This window comes from Cupressus sempervirens, chromosome 3 (genome assembly GCF_028749045.1).
Source record: "Cupressus sempervirens isolate cs-2001-9-10 chromosome 3, ASM2874904v1, whole genome shotgun sequence".
Classification (NCBI taxonomy): Eukaryota; Viridiplantae; Streptophyta; class Pinopsida; order Cupressales; family Cupressaceae; genus Cupressus; species Cupressus sempervirens.
This window is the reverse complement of record NC_143120.1, coordinates 903,217,783-903,238,975: the sequence shown is the minus strand read 5'-3', so window position 1 is coordinate 903,238,975 and position 21,193 is coordinate 903,217,783.

Sequence of the window (21,193 nt, the reverse complement as noted above, 5' to 3'; positions counted from 1 at the left end):
ATTTTATTCTCTTCTAGAAACTTATCCTTCAATCCTCTTTGAATTCACCTCAAAATGACTCATCTTGAATTCTATGCCACTAGCTCATCAAGACTATCTTCCACATGGTTCACACAATCTAAGAAATCAAACTTGTCAACTTAGATTCATCAAATTCATGATCTTTCTCATAATGCTAACACTTGGCATTAACTTACTTCTGATGCTCAAAACATACTATGTTGTTGGGCATCCACTATCAAACCACTCAGCAAAAACTAAAGTTTACTAGTGTTCAACAACAACCAAAATTTACTCATCTTACATTGTATTACTCAACTTATGCTGAAATTGACTTTTCTTAGCTCCCACTAATTTTTTTCTTGTCTTACACTAACTTTTCTTAGCACCTACTATGCAGATTGTTAAGCTTGGTAGACATACTTTGTTTAACTTGTTCGTCAAACTTAATCAGTGCATCCATCCTTTGCAACCTTAAGTATATTATCAATGCACTATAATATCATTGTCTTATATGATCCTTGTACTCCTTTTCCATATCATAGCACAACCTTTCCTCTAGGTGCTATTGTTACTTCATTTGATCAAATCCTCTTATCAATCAAACAAATGATATTACTCAAAACATCTAAGCAATTGTGTTACCAATAAGTAGTAGGTTTGACATTAGTGACAAAACAATGATTGAAACACATTTCATACTTGTATGAATCTATCTTCAACAATAATACGTACAAAGTGTGCGTATAGAAATCATATCCTTATAACACAATTGGATATTTTGATAAACAAAATGATCTTCCTTGTACCAAAAACATTTAACTATTGGTTTATCCTTCCTCATACACTACCAAAACCTGATATTAAGTTCTTTGACATGAGAACCTTGAACATTTTGGCCTAACATTGTAAATTTATTATTTTGATAATTAAAAATAATTCCTTGACAAAAAACTCAATATTCTACAAGTTATCCTAGTTTGTGTTGTTATGCCTGTTATGGGAAAACACCCCAACACTCATGCATAACTCATCCAAAACATTAGTGGTCTTACACACATAATCTATGATGTCTTTAATAAGTACCTCTAATCTTTAATAACATAATACACCTTATGTGAAGCTGGCACAACAAAGTTGTATGATTGTTTCTTATTTGCCAATATTATACTTAGATAATTTTCTAAGTATCCTTCAACTAAACCTATTCTCTAAATTAGATACCTCAAAGACTCTATTATATTCCCATTAATAAAAAACCTAACAACTATACTTAGCCAAATTTCCAACAAATTAACCTGCTAGATGGTAAACCTTGTGTCCAATGATCATAGATACAAACTTGCCTTCCTCATATATAATGTCTAAAAGTGTCATGGCTCTATTTTCTTACTGAGAATTTGTTAATTCTTTGACATCTTCATTGTTAATGACTTATAAGGTTCACTCTTCTCCATATATTTATAAACTTGTTACCATTTTAACTAGGTTTTTAGTTATTTTACTAGTTTCTCTCTTTACAACAATAATAATTGGTCATGCACACAGATCAAAACCTATAAAATCCATTCCACATTGAAAACCTTTGGTAGGAAAACCAAACGGGCAAAACTCTTAGTTTCCAAATGTTTATGGTCTTCCATTTTTTCTTCATCAACGCAAAGCTTCACATACATTTCCTTAATGTCTTAATCCACCAATTCAAAAAAATTGCAATAAAGGAACATTCAAATGTCCTTAATACACATAACTTAGGGATGCAATGATGACAGGGCTCTAGTTTTGTTAATTCTTTTTTTTAGGGGGCATAACTTTAATTCTAGTTTGTTATGCTCCTTTATGTCAATCATGATGGGGTTGTCAATCTTAGTAGTCATTTTTACTCCTAAAACTCCTTATTTTATGTATATTTAGAAGTTATTCAACAAATTTCACTATTTGTCTCACGCCACTTAGCTAGGGTTCATATTACATTAAATGCAATCTTTAGAAATTTATCATAAATAACAATCAACACAAAGGTAGCACTAAGAACTTAGTATTGGCTTACATGGTGTACCTAATAAAACTTAAGGTAATAATGAATAGGTTCAGCATGTATTTATTTTCCAAAAAGTGTACCAATGACTACTTTTTCAATATAATTATCTTTCTAAAATAACTTTCATTCTGATAACAATCCTTTAGCTGATAATAAATTTATTTATTGATTGCATTTTTCATATCGATAGATATTCCTTCTAAATGATAGATATACAACTACAAATGATAAGGAAATTCTAACAAGTTTAAATCAGCTTTGATAAAGTATGCTAACATTATTAGTAATGCATATTTAATATTTTGATAGATATTCTAGCTCATATATATAATAGATTGCTAGATATAGTAATTTTAGTTTGTACTCCTAAGAAAAACTTAGTCTTTTATTTTGATGATGAACCCGCCTTACTAGAGGATTGAAGGTTTCTTGTTATTTCATTAATTTTGTACTTCTTAACCCAATTTTTTTTCATAGAATTCCTCATGTATTCATTATTTACCACTATTTTTCTTTTGTTACCTTCATTGTTGGGATATCAATATTTACAATTCTTTTCTAGATGTGCATACTTATGATGCAAGTAGCATACCATAGATGTTGTTATCTAAGGTCTAAAATTATATTTTATATTTCTCAATATGAAATTCAATGTCATATATGTTTAAAGTATCCTTAAGAATTAGACATAGAAGGAATGTTTCCTTCTCTTCTTAGTATTCTTAAGAATATTCCTAGTATTTTTTTAGTAGAACTCTTGATCTATAATTTTCAACTTTATGTTCATATAGATTACATTTATAGAAGTGGCATGTAAAACTTCCTCTAGATGTTGTGTTGCTAGATCTTGATCTACATTCCTTTTCTTAAGGTCCAAAATTTTGGTAATTATAGAAATTCCCATTGAATGGTGTACTTCTTGTAACATTAATTGGTCTTCTCATATAAACATTTGACATTTATGATCAAGATTTGCACAATTATAATGAGTAGGATTAATAGGTTTCTTATCCTATGTACTAATAGCTTCCTTAGGATTTTGCAATAGATTCTCATTTCTAGATTTGGATAATTCTCCAACTTCATATTCTCTATCATTGGTATATCCCAAGCTAGTTATATCTCTTGGTATTCTATAATTATTTTTATGTTTCTCATTAACCTATTATATCCTTACCTTATATCTTATGAGTCTCTCATTGCCTTTTTTATCCACCTTAAGATTGTTCCTTTACTTTTCAACCCCTCGTACCAAAATTCCATTCTTAGTATGAACCCATTTTTACAAATAGGAAATATTGAGAGAGGGGAGCCATGGGGAGGTGAATCGGTATTTTACAAACTTTAACCCAAAACTAGAGATTTTCAATTGCCTTATAACCTACATATGGAAGTAAACTAGCAATGCTAAATAGTAAACATAACCACAAGTGGAGAGAACTCGTAACACAATATTTTTTAAACTAGGGAAACCCTCGCCAAGGAAAATCCTTGTATACGAGGATTAGTAATGCAAAGAGCACTAAATATCAAATCAAAATTATTCAAAAAATTAAATAAATGTAACTTCAAGATAGAATAAGATGAGCTCTCAATTGAGAATATGAGCCATTAATGGGCTCTCTCAAGGATAAACTCTCTTGTTGAGTAGCTTTGTCTAATTAGATAGGATGTATGCTTGATTCTCCAAAGGCTTCAATGGTGTTCTTGATGGATTTTGGCTTGGGTGAATGGATTTGATGTAAAATGGCTTCTCAAAAATGGCATTATGGCTTTACTTCATGATCAAAATGGCATTACTTCATTACTATGGGTGATTGTGTTTAAATGGCTTGGGAGAGGATTCCTTAAATAGGAAAAGGACTTGAGGGATCAAGGGCTAGGATGTAAGGATGGGAGAAAGCTTATGGAAGGTTTAGATTGAATGAGAGGAGAGCACATGGATTGTGCTTTCTTACAGGCAATCAGGGAGTGACACATGTCAGAAGGTCATTGGTTAGTGCAAGAGGGGTTGAGGGGTCAACAAAGGAGGCTCGAAGCTCATAAAGACCCTCATAATAGCTTGTAAGAGAAATGAATGGGCTTGTAAGAGTCATTTATGGCTTTGTGGGCTTCATAATTTTTTATGGTTGGGATATTTGTGAGAGAGTTGAGATATTTTGACTTGGGTTGGATTAAGAAAGTCTTAAGCTTGACTTAGGAATGTGCAAATGATTAAGGCTTGGATTAGGTTTGGATTAAGATTAGATTAGGCTTGTTAGAGATGGGCAAGTGGATGGCATTTAATGAGGGTGGGTGAAGGAGGAGATATTTGTTGGATTTGGCTTGGTTTAGCAAGTCTTAACCCATGTTTAAGGAATGTCACAAGGTTAGGGGGAGGGTTAGGATTAGGGTCAAAGATAAGGATTGACATCTTTTAGAATAGTCTAGGCTTTGGGTGAGGATGAAGACTTTCTAGAAGAGTCTAGAACTTCCTAGCACGAGGATAAATAAGGTTTTTAGAAAATAAATAAAGTTTTATTTGTTTCAAGGGTTTGGGTTGAGGAGATATTTATTAAAATATTTTTAATAAACATGGGGATTAATATTTAATCTTAATTAAATATTTTGAGTTGGGATTAGGGGTAGGAAATGATGGGATTAGCCTTTAAGCAAAATTAAAGAAGGATTAGAATATTTTGGAAGAGGTTAGTGGTCTTAAGGAAATTGCCCAAGTTTTGGGCAAAAAATCAATAAATTATTTTTTTTGGGATTTTTTGTCAATTTATTAATTAAATAATTAATAAATAAGAAAATAATGTTTAAATAATATTTAAACATTTTTGGGAAGGATTCCTTAATTAAATATTTTTAATTAAGATAAAGGGATTTAATGGCATAAAAATAAATAAATTAATTAAATAAATAATTAACTAATAAATGATCATGTCACCAGGGACTTTTTCAGAAAATAAAAATACTTTATTTTCTAAAGGATTTTTAGGTGTCTACATTTTGCCCCTCTTTGACATAGTGTTGAAACAACACTATTTCAAAGAAGTTTAGATATAAATGACATGGAGATGACTTTATAGAGGAACACAGTTGCCCCAGTCTTGGGTAGAAGAGAGAGAATGGACTGCATGATGCCCCTATTAAGAAGGCGACGGGGAGAGAAAATGAGGCTCGACAATTTCTTGAAAAATACAAGAATCTGGGATGAGCAAGGAGACTCATATTGGCAAAGAGAAGGGGTTGAATTAGCTCAAATTCTCACTACGGGAGAATGAGAAAGGGAGAATCAAAGGCACAAGAGTAAATAAGCTTAAGACTTCAGGGGAGATGGAGGATGAAGGAGCAGAGCGCCATAAAAAGGAATCCAGGATAACGCAAGGGATGATGGGATGAGATAAAGCTGAGGCAACAAGATTTCAAAGAGTCAAATTGATGGAAGATGGGTGTCAAAGATCCCTAGGACTAGGATTGTGGATCTCGAAAGATGAGGCTTGGTGGATTGATTTGATGGGTCGATCCCTAAGACTAGGATTGTGGATCCCTAAAGCTAAGAGTGATGATTGATTCAAAGAGATACTAATGCATAAGCTGGGGTAGGAGAGACTAATGCTAGATATGGATGGGGGATAATGGAGATGAAGGGATTCCATTGAAGCTTTTTGAACAGGGGGATACTTCAAAGAGAAGTACCACCATGTAGTTGAGCACTAGATTTTCTATAGGATTGTTGGTAAATTTCCAAGGTTACCAAGAACATCAAGGTCATGTCACCAACCATCCAGAGGACTGACAAACTGACTCAAAACAAACACAAAAGGATTGCCCCAGCATCAGACATGAAACTTCGAAGAAACATCATGGAACCGACACTAGGTAACCTGCAAGCAAAAAAGAAAAAAATGAAAGACTTGATCAAAACTATACTCTCAAAGTGCCCCATTCATAGCATACCATGATATGGAAGATCATGGCAACCTTGAGGAGGGAACAAAAAGATTTCTTGGAAAAGATACTTCAAGACCCAAAAGGGAAGATTCCAAATCAAAAGAAAGAAAAAATCCCAAAGAAAATTATTTGCCAATGGGATGGGTAAGATGAGGTACTAACAAACCAAGATCAGACATGAGGAAAGCTATATTCTACAAAAATCTATCGGAGAACACCTAAGCTAGTGGATTTGGATGAGTGATGCATCTGGCAAGCTGAACTAAGAAGGATAACACTTTGGTGACAGGAGATCTAGCTAAAGGATGCATTGGAATAGCTAACCAAGATTTGTGTGATGTGTGCAAGATGCTGATCAAGGATGAATTGACACAAAAGCTAGATAGATACAATGGTACTAAGCTAAAGAGGACGTACAAGCTCATGGACCAAGATATGGTACAAATGTACAAGGTGTTTTGGACAAGATTGGATATACAAGCTATGATACAATTTATGATACAAGCATTGGATATAAGATTATTTACAAGTTGTACAGGAGCTTCGAATGATAAGATAGCGGGATGGCTCAAGTTGGTGCAAGATGTAGAAGCTAAGGATGAAGTGATAGTAGAAGATATGGATTTGGTAGGATGCATCCAATGATGATGATAGATGTGCGACCAAGGATGGGGACAATGCTAAGGTTGGTGGTAGCTGAGCTAATAGATGGTGCTAGAGTGAATGGCTAATGGGAGGATGACATTGGATTTGCATGAGGATAGCCTAGAGCAAGATACCAATGACAAGGGAGGATGGACAAGAAAAGGTCTCCAAGGAATACACTATCTCCAGTCAGAAGATGACATGTGAAAGGAGTTCTTACAATGGATGTGATAGGATTGAAGCTAGGATTGAAAAGCTAAAGGCACTAGGGAGATGGATGATAGGGATGATGGGGTGAGGTTGCAGAAGATAAGTGGATAGTGATAGATAAAAGCTAGAGGATGAAAGATAGGTGGATAAATTGGAAGATGGAGTTGGATGGAAAGATGTGACCAAAAGCATGAGGATGATAAGCTAAGATGGGGATGGCTAGATTATGCATGATGCTTGTTTGTCAAGTTTTCATCATGGTACTTGTCCAAGGTGCTTGAATTGCCAAGTTTTCAACAGTGGATGCTTTATTTTTCTTTATTTTTTTGAATTTTTGACTTTGGACTTAGCTAGAATGATTTTGGCTTTCTTCAGCTATTTTTGGCTATTTTTGGAATTTCTCACTCACTGTTAGAATGTTCAATTTTGTTGCTAGCTGTTGGTACACCAGATGTGTGATTTATGCAATAGATTGGATTAGATGGGATTGATGGTAGGAGATGGAGGGATGAAAAGGCTGGAAAGGAACATGAGATGGGAATGCTTACAGGATCAACATTGGCACATGTTAGGATAGGTGTGAAAAGAGCATATGGGGGATAGATGGTAGATGCGGGCTTGATGGAGGATTTTTGGAAGCGCACTTGGGGATATAGGAACCCAAGATGGAGTTAGGATATGGGGGACACCAATCACTAGATTGGGGGATTAGCAATGGTGGATGCTATTATGCATTGGGTTTCAAATTTTTTCTTTGGGATCCACATGGTTTTGGATTTTCTTTTCATAGGCTTTTGCATTGTTTTGCATTCTTTGACTGGATTTTGCCTTTTTGGAGTATTTCTTTTAGAATAGACATATGATTGCCTAGGATGTGGATTTTTAGCTTTATGCATTCTGAAGTTGGCATTCACACTACTGTGGTAAGCTTTGAGAAGATGGTTAGGAGAAGCTTTGTGAGATGGAGAGGATATGGAAGAGCGTGTGGGGGGATGATGATGGATGATGTGCCTTGATATGTGCCTTTGTTGATCTTGTGTAGGAATGGAGGGAATAGGATTTTTATGATGGCTGATAGGAGGATGGAGGATGGTAGATTTTGGGACATGGGGACCCAAAATAGATTTAGCGGATGAAAGGGGGATATGGTACGTTTTTTTTTGGTTGCAAAGATGGTGGATGGAGGATGACATAAGATTTCTTGAAGGAGTGATGGGAGGCTGGCATGGTGGGCCTAGAGATAGGCTTGGTTTGGGGATGGTGTGTACCAACACTTTTAGATGGTGAGCCTTTGGATACATATCCAAGACCATGAAATCTTGGATTCTTTTGTGCAATAATAGGCTTTTTGATTCCTTGCTCTTGTGGTCCTAAACCTTGACCTTGATAATGCCATCAATTGAGCATTTGAACAAGCTGAGGAAACTTTTTGCTTGTAGAATATGGTAGAAGTGCTTTATTAGATGTACTGCAATGCGGAGATACTATTCTTAATTCTTCTGCTGAGAGGGGGCCACCATGCATGAATGTAAGTGAACCAATAGGGTAGATTATAGATGGTGGAATAGCTTGGATAGGTGGTAAGATGGAAGCATGGAGTGGAGGAGATTGTAGGATAGGATCTTGATTTAGCTGATGGGATGAAAAGATATCCTATAGTAGAGGAGGTATGGCTTGAGGTTTTGGAGATGGAGGGGATGGTGACTACACTATGGATGGAAGGCATGGTATAATGATATCTTCATTTATGCTTTGGGGGATGTCAACATGCTTTTGGGTAGGATCTTGATAGGATTGGATTGGAGTGGATGGTTCAATAGGAGGTGAAGGGATGGATTCTTCAAAGGTAGTGAATGGATAGATGGGAGATTCAGTAGTGGAGATGGGTGAGTAGAAGATGGATGCATAAGGGTCATTACGAGAGATTTGGGAAATGCTTGGAGGTGATGTGGATAGGATTTGGAGGGATTTGATAGGTGGTGGGATTTTGATGCTTGCAAAAAGTGGAAAGATTTTAAGCAATTTGATGGATGGTATGGGGATGATAGCTATGGGAGATGGAGGTGATATTATCGATGGGGAAGCTTCATCATTGAATACTTCACATGGTTGGATTAGATGACATGGCTTATCGACTGTTGGAGGCAACTTTTCTTGTATTTCCTCTAGGAGATTCCTAGGAGACTCGTGTGTCAGAGGTGGAGGTGGTGGATTGATAAGAATAGCTAGTGTGATGGGGGTGGAAGATTGAAAGCTTGGTTGATTGGATGATGGAGGAGAAGCTAGGATATGAGATGTCATGACTAGATAGTTTGGTGGAATGCTTGGATTTTAGGAGATGGTTGGTAGAAGGAATCTAAGGCTCTCAAGATACCCATCATAGTCAACAAGATTTTCATCATCATTAGAATAGGATGTAGCAAGAGAAAGGACAATGTGACCAAACTCATCATGATAGGGTTGGGATTTCATGTTTTGATGATGAGTTGGATGGGGATGGTGTCTTGCATATGGATGAACATGGAAGCTTATGGTTGGATTTGGATTAGGCACAGATTTTGGATTGGCTGATGAAAGATTTCCTAGGGAGAGTCAAAGCTACATGATAGACCTAAGGAGGATTGGCTAGAGATTTTTGGCTTTCCTGTGGATGGAAGACTTCAAGGGTATGCTATAAAAAAGTGAGAGTTTTTCTTTCCTATGCACAGGATTGGTGGCTTTTGGTGTCAACTTGAGGATAGACAAATGATCCTATGGGCATGACATGAGATTGACCACTTGTGGATCCCAACCTTTAGCTTAAGGTGATGAGGGATGACAAGTGACAAGGCTAGATTACCCTAGACAAAGCTCTGTCAAAGGGATAACCTTGGGGAGATTGAGGGATTTGGATAGATTGATTGGACAACAAACTTTGGCAGAGTAACAACAATTCTTTAAAGGCTTGGGTGATTTTGGATTGGGTTGCTAGCTAGCTGGGGGGATGATTTGGATGGACTTTGGATTTGGGATTGTTCTAAAGCAAAGAACTAGATAGATTCAGTTGCGATGGGGGAGCTTGGATGATTTTTTGATGAGGTAGTGACTACGCTAAGTATGCCTTGAGCTGAGAGATTTTTTCTTTTCTAGGATTTTGACCAAAGTTGGAAAACATTCATTCAAAATCTATGAACAAAAAAGTAGACAAAAGTTTCGAGCAAGCATGTCAAACACACCAACATCCTAGGAAGCTTTCTACAAAGATAAAATTTGGTTTAGCTAGGGAGTCCTTGATATATGCAAGGTACGTAAGCCCCAAATTTGTAGATGAAACCAAAAAATATGTCACATAGCTGAGAGGAGTGGTAACCCACTTCTCCTCTTTCACTTTTCAAGGGTATAAAGTTCCTTGAGGCTTAGCCCGAGTGACAAAATTTTGATCCCAAGAGAGGTGTCCTTGGATTCACCTCCTGATCTTTATACTCTGCCAGAATGCTAGGGTTGAGGTTGTCCCAAGGGGTGATGAAATCCTCAAGTAGGCCTCCTAAAACTTAAATAAGATTTTGGATCCTAATCTTATGCACCCAAGATGGCCTCGAAAGACGACAAGGGAAGAGAAGACTTGGATGATCTTGGGCTAAAAGACAGAGTTCTTTTCCAATTGACACTTAAGTTTTCTGATCTAGACTTTTTGAAAACACACGTGATTAGGATGCAAAGGTTCAATTCCAATTTGAAATGCACCAACAAAATAGAAGTGATCAAATAATGAATACACAATGGAGAGTTAGGGTCAACAAGAAAGTAAACTCGTGCGCTTGGAGGCCCTCCACGTCAAGTATCGATTGATTTCCTTTAAGGCATTCAAGAGTTGGTGTTTTTTTTTTTTAAGGCCAACATAAAGATATAGGTAAAGCTTGATTTCGAGTGCATGCTTAGAGGCCCTCCATGTCAAAATTTGTTCAATTTTTATGCCCAAATGAAGTGTTAGTGAGACTAATGTGCATTCAAGAAATTTTCTATTTTAGAAAAACCAATAAAAACTCAAGTGAGTGGAGTTTGATTTTTGTGGAGCATATAACGCCTTCTTAGGTAGACCCATCCCCATATATGGCACTGATATTGCAACCAATGGTTAGAATGATGGGTGATTAAAGAGGGTGAGTCCAACAAAAAACTCACTCAAAGTGTCTTTATTTTTTTTCATAACTTAGAAAGTTTCTAAAATGTGGATTCTTAAATTTTGTGCCCCAAAAGATGAAGTGTGATGTATGATAATGATTATTTGATCTATGGCATTCAAGATTGGATTTGTTATGCATTCCAATGAAAGGAAAAAAAATAAACTTGATTTTAATCCATGGAACTCAAGAGTTATTTTAGAAACATGCTTTCAAAGATGAGTGTTTAAACATTCAAGTTTTTTCCTTCGAGAATTCAAGATTGAGATTTTGCGTGTTGCTTTAAGAACTTTGAAGTGCTTTGTTTTAACCTTAGATCATTCAAGATTGAGTTTTTTTGAACTAAAATTGAAAGAGGAAGGAATAGGGATACTTTTCTTTCCAATTTAGATCATTCATGATTGTTTTTGACTAAAAAAAAAGACTCTTTGGACTTTGGTTTTCATTCAAGATTTTGTGTTCTAGTTTGCATGTTTTAAGCCCAAAAACGATAGTCCTAGATTGTTTTGATGCATGAAAAACCTAGGAAACATTCAAGATTTTGCAACAAGACATTTTTTTGGAACAAATAACAAAGCTTTTAGGACAATTTTTGCAACCATTTAGGACTCTTAGTTTTCATGAGATTTTAAGAGAACTTTAAAATATTTGCAAATGAAGTTCATTTTATCCCTGATTGATGCTTTGAGTTTGATTTAGAATTTTGTGTGCACTTAGTGTTGATTTTGAACCTTTTGAAATGGAAACTTGAAGTTCTTTTTAAGTTTCCAAAAATGAGGTGTTCCTAACTTTGCATGAATGCATCTAAAATCTTGATGTTGCAAGGATGAAAATGATTGGATTGATTTAGTTTTTTTTATTAAAAGATTTTTTTGCAAATTTTTAGTTTTTTAAAGGATTTAAGTATGATTTGGGAGTTCATTTTAAGCACTAAAACAAGGTGTGTATGATTTTACTCCCTTAAAAAAAAAATTTGGCCAAGATCTCACAAGAAGAAGAAGACAAAGTAGATGAAATAGAAGAAGAATATAGACAAGAAGAGGAAGAAGAATTCCAAGTCCTCCATCCACCTATAAGCTTGAAAAATCTGAAAACACTCTAAATTCCATCAAAATGTTTGCAAAGAACTCTTGTTTCATCTTCTTCTTGCTTCCTTGCATCTGCAAAACCTAATTAAATGCCCCTACCAATCACAAAAACATGAAAATTAGCCAAAGTTAGTACAAAACATGCAATTTTGACTACAAATGATAACAAGCATGACCCATGTGGAGTCCCACTGGGTGTGCCAGAATGTATATGAGGATTAGTAATGCAAAGAACACTAAATATCAAATCAAAAGTATTTAGAAAACTAAATAAATGTAACTTCAAGATAGACTAAGATGAGCTCTCAATTGAGAATATGAGCCATTAATGGGCTCTCTCAATGAGAAGCTCTCTTGTTGAGTAGCTTTGTCTAATTAGATAGGATGTATGCTCGATTCTCCAAAGGCTTCAATGGTGTTCTTGATGGATTTTGGCTTGGGTGAATGGATTTGATGTAAAATGGCTTCTCAAAAATAGCATTATGGCTTTACTTCATTATCAAAATGGCATTACTTTGTTACTATGGGTGATTGTGTTTAAATGGCTTGGGAGAGGATGTCTTAAATAGGCAAAGGGCTTGAGAGATCAAGGGCTAGGATGCAAGGATGGGAGAAAGCTTATGGAAGGTTTAGATTGACTGAGAGGATAGCACATGGATTGTGCTTTCTTACAACCAATCAGGGAGCAACACATGTCACAGGGTCATTGGTTAGAGCAAGAGGGGTTGAGAGGTCAACAAAGGAGGCTCAAAGCTCATAAAGACCCTCATAATGGCTTGTAAGAGCAATGAATGGGCTTGTAAGAGTCATTTATGGCTTTGTGGGATTATAAAGTTTTATGGTTAGGATATTTATGAGAGAGTTTAGATATTTTGACTTGGGTTGGATTAAGAAAGTCTTAAGCTTGACTTAGGAATGTGCAAATGATTAAGGCTTGGATTAGGCTTGGGTTAAGATTAGACTAGGCTTGTTAGAGATGGGCAAGAGGATGGCATTTAATGAGGGTGGGTGAAGGAGGAGATATTTGTTGCCTTTGGCTTGGTTTAACAAGTCTTAACCCATGTTTAGGGAATGTGACAAGGTTAGGGGGGGATTAGGATTAGGTTCAAAGATAAGGATTGACATCTTCTAGAAGAGTCTAGGCTTTGGATGAGGATGAAGACTTTCCAGAAGAGTCTAGAACTTCCTAGGATAAGGATAAATAAGGTTTTATTTATTTCAAGGGTTTGGGTTGAGTAGATATTTATTAAAATATTTTTAATAAACATGAGGATTAATATTTAATCTTAATTAAATATTTTGAGTTGGGATTAGTGGTAGGAAATGATGGGATTAGCCTTTAATCAAAATTAAAGAAGGATTAGAAGATTTTGGAAGAGGTTAGTGGTCTTAAGGAAATTGGCCAAGTTTTGGGCAAAAATAAATAAATAATTTATTTTGGGATTTTTGGTCAATTTATTAATTAAATAATTAATAAATAAGGAAATAATGTTTAAATAAGATTTAAACATTTTTGGGAGGGATTCCTTCATTAAATATTTTTAATTAAGATAAAGTGATTTAATGGCATAAAAATAAATAAATTAATTAAATAATTAATTAATTAACAAATGGCGATGTCATCAGGGACTTTTTCATAAAGTTAAAATACTTTATTTTCTAAAAGATTTTTAGGTGTCTACAATCCCAAGTGGGGATGGTACCCATAAAATGATCCACTAAATAAAAGTATCTGGTTAAGTGTGTTGACCCTTTTAGGACTCTAGTACATATAATGTCTCAGTTCTTATTAGAGGACTAGGCCTTGGTAAAAGCCAAAAACTTATTAAGAGTTCCTTCTATCCAATTAGGTGTTGGTATATACTATTACAAAATGTTTACAAGATGATCCCATTGTCCAAACATGCAATTATACAATGTAGTTCTTTATAGGAATGAGATTGATACAAAAACCTCTTTCATGTTGCTTCCTATCCTTTGCATAGCTTTGATTGAATACTTCAGATTTTGTACACATATAGCTCACATATAATACATATATATTTCACATAAGTTTGCATATATCTTTCAATATGTACAAGTACACACTCTAGTTCACACATTATAACATTTCCTTTATACCTTTACATTTTATAAAAATTGCCAAATCGGCCTTCGGGCTTTCACACTCTAGGAAAAATACAAAAATAACTCTTTCCCTCTTAGGGTTAACATATAGAATATCATCTCTCATTAGTTAAGTAGTTATTTCCTAACCAAAATAATTTGTTAACACATAATTATCCAATTACTAATATGTTATGTTCTGCTCTATATATTTCTTTTACTAGTCTTTAAACCATAAGTTATTCCATAATGTTCGTATAGACTTTCACTTTGACATACATCATCCTTAGACTTTGTACTATATGCACCCATTAGGGCATGTACCAATTATTCCTCTTCTAACTATGCATACCAAAATTTTGTTTGTTCTCCCATGTTCATTATCTGATACTTGGACAATTTTCCATGTCTAATTGTGGAATCTTCATCCATACAATCAGCCCTTTGGTATTGATGGCAACATATGAAAAATTTTCTAAGTCCCAAAATGTTGATCAAAACTTTACAAAATTTTGTTTGTGCAAAACTTATAAAACTTCAAAATTTATGGATCATTACATTTAGAGGTATCTCTTCCTGTATGTCCTATTACAATACTTTTTATAAGTACTACTCCCCCTTAGTTTATTATTGTTACTCCCTCTTACATTATACTCTATAAAATTTTCATGTACTTTCCCCCCTTTTAAATTTAAAAAAAAGTGTGAAAAATTATATAGAAGTCAAAATTGTTGATCTTTACCACTACATTCAGCTGAATAGGAATGAAATACAGTCCTAAAATTTTTTCTTGAAACTCTTCAAATTCTTCTCCCATGTTTCCTTAACTCCTTCTGATCTATACTGAGGAGATCCCACAACCCATAGGATGTAATTTATATCGATCTTCAATGATAAGTTCTCTCTCAAAAGTGAAAACCTCTTTTCTATTCTTTCCCTTTTCAATTCTATGAGACTTATTTCATCATAAGTCTTGCTTATCATCCCTTCAATGTGTTCAATTTTGATGCCTAGCTTTTGAAGCTAGTTTTCTAAGTCCTTAACTTCATCATGCTTCCTTCTCATCTCATTGTCAATTTCCTTTGTGAAATTGAATAACATAGCACATTCCTCGTTCAATGTCTTCCCTTCTTTTCACATCTGTTTAGCTCCTTGATGGATGCATCAAGAGCTCCTAAGTCATTCTTAATATTTTATTAACACAGTGTGAAACATTTGAGCGTCATACTTGCTATGTGATTGGATTACTGCCACATCTGACAAGTTAATGAATTCAAAATCAAATTCTTGAATGAATGCCTTTTCTTTGTCCTCTAGATCGGGATCTAATAGTCTCACCACAAGTGTGCTCTGCAACTTTTCAGCTACATCCATAAGAGTTTTCTGCAAAATTTTAACTTGTATGTTCTCATTCACTATCTTTCTCAAAGATAATATCAGCTTTGTCTGATCATCATCATTTGATCCTATCAAGGTTGGAAGGGTAAAGGATGTACTTGGTGCACTTATCTCCTTCTTCTCTCTCTCTCTCTCTCTCTCTCTCTCTCTCTCTCTCTCTCTCTCTCTCTCTCTCTCTCTCTCTCTCTCTCTCTCTCTCTCTCCTTCCTCCTTGTTTTTCTCCTCAATCTCTTTTCTCTTCTTTTCTTCATCTTCTTTCTTCTTCTTTTTGTCCTCCTCTTTCTTTTTCTTCTCCTCATCTTCTTTCTTATTTTGTTCTTCACTTTCTTTCCTCTTTTCCTTTTCTACTTTCCTTTTCTCTTCTTTCTTCTTCCTTTTCACTTCTTCTATGTTTCTCTTCTCTCTTTTTCTCTTCTACTTCATTTGTTTCTTCTTCTAAATTAGTATAGCTAGAGATATGGCCAACAATGGCTGTACTATAATCCATAAAAGGGTTTTGATTTGTGTCAACTATGACCTTAGTACAACCAATTTTCATTGTGTCTAATCTGATGGTAATTTGAGGTGCTATTATTTTTTCCTTATTCAGATCTACAATCATTATGTTAGCCATATGCTCATCAGTGTCTACTTTACATATATTCCTTGTTTTATTTTATATGATGCTCTTGTCCTCATCAACTACCCTCTTCCTTTTGTTAATTAGCCTCTCATAGAGATATTTTAGGATTTAATCTTTAACATCCTCACACTTCTTACTAGACATTACTATATGTCTAGTAACAATGTTTTCTAACTCCAATCTATCAATGCTTGTATATAAATGATAGTACTTATTCAATTGAACAAAATTTCCTTCATTGATGATTGAGTTATTTACCTTTTCAATTTTAGGCATCGATGCCTTTCTCCCTAAGGCTGAAACTTCTGGTTTAATTTTTTCTCTTCATTAGAATACTGGACATAATTTATTTATGCCACTTGCATAGTCTTATTTACATTGCCTTCATTATTTTCTTCTTGGGAGGGTTAGATGACTCTTGCTTTACCTCAACAAGTCTAATCGACTCTCTCTTAACCTCAACTATTTGTACTTCTTTTCTTCTTCTTATTCCTTTTTCAATGGAATTATAGGTGTGACAGGTATTTTTTTCTAGGATGTTTCTACATATAGAGAAATTGGTGTAGTTCTACTAGTGTGACCAACATCACTCTTTCAGATGGTTCTACTTCTACTAATGGTGTTACATACATTAGTCCCTATTGACTAGTATGCTTCATACCTCTCATTATCTTCCTTACTAAACTTATTTTTTTTCTAGACATGCCTCCCTACTGAATAGATTTCCCCATGATAGTTTCAATTTTTTTCTAGGCTATCTTCTCTAACTAAGCTTGGAAGGCTAATTGAATCATCTCTTTATAGGTTCATATTCTGGCAAATTCTTCATCCTTATCAAATTCAAGGATCACCTTTTCATAGCCTTCAATTTAATCCTCGGTGATTTCATATCCCAATGGATCAACATACAAGATTCTAGGTAGCAGTACCTCAATGTATGAGAAGTCTATGTCAACCATACAAAAAATATCATCTTTATACTTTTCTATCATGGAGGATGTGATCCTGTATATTTCCCTCATCTCATTCTAATATTTTTTCACAATCAAATCAGTACTGTCATCAACCTTCTCAATAAGGTGTCTATTGTATACCTTAGAAATACTATATGTAGTACTCCGGTCAGTACTCATCAAAGTTGAAGCTTGTATAAATGGAAATCTCTTGATCCAATGGAAAAAAATATGTGTGATCAAGGACTAAAATCTAAACTGACCATTCCTGACTTTCTTGATTCTTTCAAAGTTTTCTATTAGCTACACTATAAGGATCTCACACAAATTGACCATTTTTTGTATTAATATAGATCTTTTAAGTTTCTTCAATAAATCTAACTAATATATTATCTTCTCTAGGACTATAACACATTATTTCTTAGTAATCTAAAATCATGTTTATTAATCTTACTGATATGTATTCCTGTACCATTATAAATAGATTTAATTTTATCAAGCACTAACTTCTTAACGTTCTTTTCATTTACTAGTATACTACCATCATTACATAATCCAATAACCTCATGAATAAGTTTAACTAATATTTCAATCACATTATCTCCTAATCAAAATTTTCCATCATGGACTCTACTCAAAATTTCCTTAGTCCTTTCTTCATTATCACACTCATAGTAAAACATAAACTTAACTAGGTCATTATACTTTAAGTTTTCAAATACTTGTTGGTAACTCATATCCTAGTTGTAAATATGGTTGAATTCCTCAAAAATGTATTCTCCTACAATTTCAAACTTTCTTTTAAGATAACATTTCACATCTTCTAGGTGAATAAAATTTTTAGCCTTTTTTGACAATGTGGTGCTAGGGTCATCAATTGCTTGTTTCATAGGGTTTATCTTCATCTTTTGTCTTACTGCTTACTCAACATTATGTATCAATGAATTATCCATTTTAACGCTTGAGTTCTTAATACAATTCATAGATCAAATCCTTTCTTTGATGCATAACTTAGGGATTTCTAATCTTTGTACTTGAAACACTTCAATCCTCCTTCAATTTCATTGTCAAATTTCTCTTGACTGCTCCTTAACTCTTCATATGGTCAATTCATATACATAATATTTCTCTCATGACTCATATCTTACCCAAATGATTTCCTAATTAATTGTGCAAGTACGTAATTCACAAAACATTATTTTTGATAACTGGTATACTTATTTTCTTTTTTGCTCACACAAGTGATCTCTAATGATATGCTCTCACAACCAGAGCTTTCTCTTGACTTGTTCTATCTCATACTAACTTAACAACTCTTAATTTGATCTCTAACCTCTCTTACATCTTCCTAATGCTCAATCACTAGTACATTTGACCTCTATTTTCAATGAAAGTTTTTGATGAGAGGCCAAATTGGCTTTTGAACTTCTTCTCTTTTTGTTTATGCTCCAAAAAAAATTTAAATAGTAATGAACATTGGATGTTGAAATAGTGATGAAAGACAAATTGGCTTGTGAACTTTTGTTCTTGTTTATGCTCCTAGAAATGTCAAAATAGAAAAAAATATGGGATGTCAAAATAGCAACAAACACAGGATTATATTAGAGAAAAAAATGAAAAATGAAACATAGTTTTCTACCCAGAAAACACAACTAAGAATTCTAATGGATTGTGGAAAACTACTATCTACAATAGTTTTCTTTGTTTCATTGTGCTAAAGTGGTTTTGGGTAAGAGGGGGTAGGTTCACATACAAATATTTTGGCATCACAAAGGTGGTAAGTTCATTTTAAGTTAATGTGTTGATTGCAATGCATGGAATATGGGGCACTCCTTGATTTGTAGTGAATTTGGAAAGTGTGCTAGAGTAGTGATGCAAGAAGAAAAAATTAAGCTCTCATTTTCTCTTTTGTTTCAAATGCCCTTCAATACTACCTCCAATAGACTTACTCATCCACTGTCGAAACCATAGACATTTGTAAAATTAGGTTAAATAGTATTTTTCATGTTCCAAATATCTATTGCCTAATATAATCGAAGGGATCACACACTTTTGTTAAAACTTCAAATAACAAATTTCTTTTGAAAAATGAGGTATTTTAGCCCCACAAATTTTACACACAATTATGATAGAGTAGATTTTGTTTGTGCATGTGTGTGTGTCTGTCTACACCCATTTTGCATCCTTATCCATTTACTCAAATTCCACTATAGAAGGTCTTATGTTCGAATCTTCCCATGCTCAACTTGCAAGTACACTCTAGTATACTGTGAATTTGGCCAGTTTTATCTTCACAAGCCACATTCCAATTTTGAATCTCAGCATTATTTTCTATCAAATATGGTTATAAATAGTAAACCCTCACCAAAGAAAAATCCCCATAGTAACTTACATTAGACTCAAAATTTAAAGGGGTGAGAATGAAAAAAAGGGGGAAATGGGTTTCGAAAGTGAGAATGCCCAATTCAGGAGTTACATAAACCAAGAGGAAAAATTGACTAGGAATGTTTCCCTATGATCAAGTTTCCCTTATCATCACATGTTTCTTCCATTGTTCATAGCCAATTCTTTTATTGTCACATAGGGATGCCATACCTCAATTTTCACTTTTGGCCATGGGAAGCATCAAAGTTCTCTCTGTGAATTTTGGAATCTTAAACATATCCCCTAACTCTTGAATTTAACCAAAATTTAGAGCATTTTAATGTCCAAATTCTAGCCTATTAGGGCTTTAGACTTGTAGGCACTACTTTTCTTATAACTTCTACATATATGGAGGAAAAAAAATCTTCTTTTTCATGTGCCAAATTTTTAAAAACTTGTGTGCCTTTACCAAAAAAGGCCTTACAAAACCTTCATACAATTTTTCTAACCAAAATCAACCACTTTTTGAACATAGTGACCATTGGATCTCCAAATTGCAACTTTTTGAAACATTTGATAACTTTTGTCATTTATTAACATGGTGACCTCCTAGGTCCCTAAAACTTTGCTTATATGCCAAGCTAGGCTACCAAATATGGAAAACATATAAACCACTCCATTTCCACATTTTTGGAGCCTTTGGCTATAGTTTGATTAACTATATCCTAATTAGATACAAGAAGCAATTTGGCTAGGAAGCATTACAAAGTGATTGAAGAGTATTTGGATATGGTCCAAGGGACCTTATTATATCAAAAGACAACTCCTATGAATGCCTAAACCATCATATTAAACACTTTGTGGGTGCTCGTGCACCACCTTGAGATGATGTTTTATTTTTATTCTCAATGTTTGTCACCCAATTGTAAGTATTGGTGTATGAGGACAAAGGTGCCACTTTCACCTTTCTGTGCAATGAGAGAATCAACCCCTGATGAACCAATGCTTCATTTGCCTAATGGTTGGTTAGTTTTCAAACTTCATTGATAGTTCTTTGAGTTGATGATTCTAAGATTGTATGTTCTATTATTTTCCTTGTCTGGTATTATTGATCTCAGATACAATCTCATAGTCATCTTGCAACAATTTGATTTCTGCCTCATGATTTCTTCAATGTGTCATAGGAGGCTATTGTTTTTTCTTCAAGTTTCATGAGTCAGTGTATAGTTCCATTCTATGGAATTGCTAGAAATGCTCTTAGCTAATAGTGTTTTTCTTCTTGGATGCTCTATATATAAATGTTTTGCACATCTTGCAATGCCTCACAAGATCTTCAAACTCGTTTTCCACTTTTAAACTTGCTAGGGGAGTCACCATTTTTCTCACTAATTTTTCTATTGTGTGCTAGACTTGGATGAACTATCTCAAACATTTTTTCTTTTTTAGAAATAACTCAAGGGGGTTTCCTCCCTCAAGAAACAAAAAGTTCTTACTTAGAGAAATTAGATAACGAAAATACCATAGTAACCCTTATTTTCAACCCCCAACCTTCTTTTATAGGTTTTTTTATATTGCCTTTTGAAGAATAAATCCTTTTTCTTTTTCATTGTGTTTCTTAAAATGTGCCCTTTTTCCCTTTCTAATAAGCTTTTTGTTTTGTTGTTTTC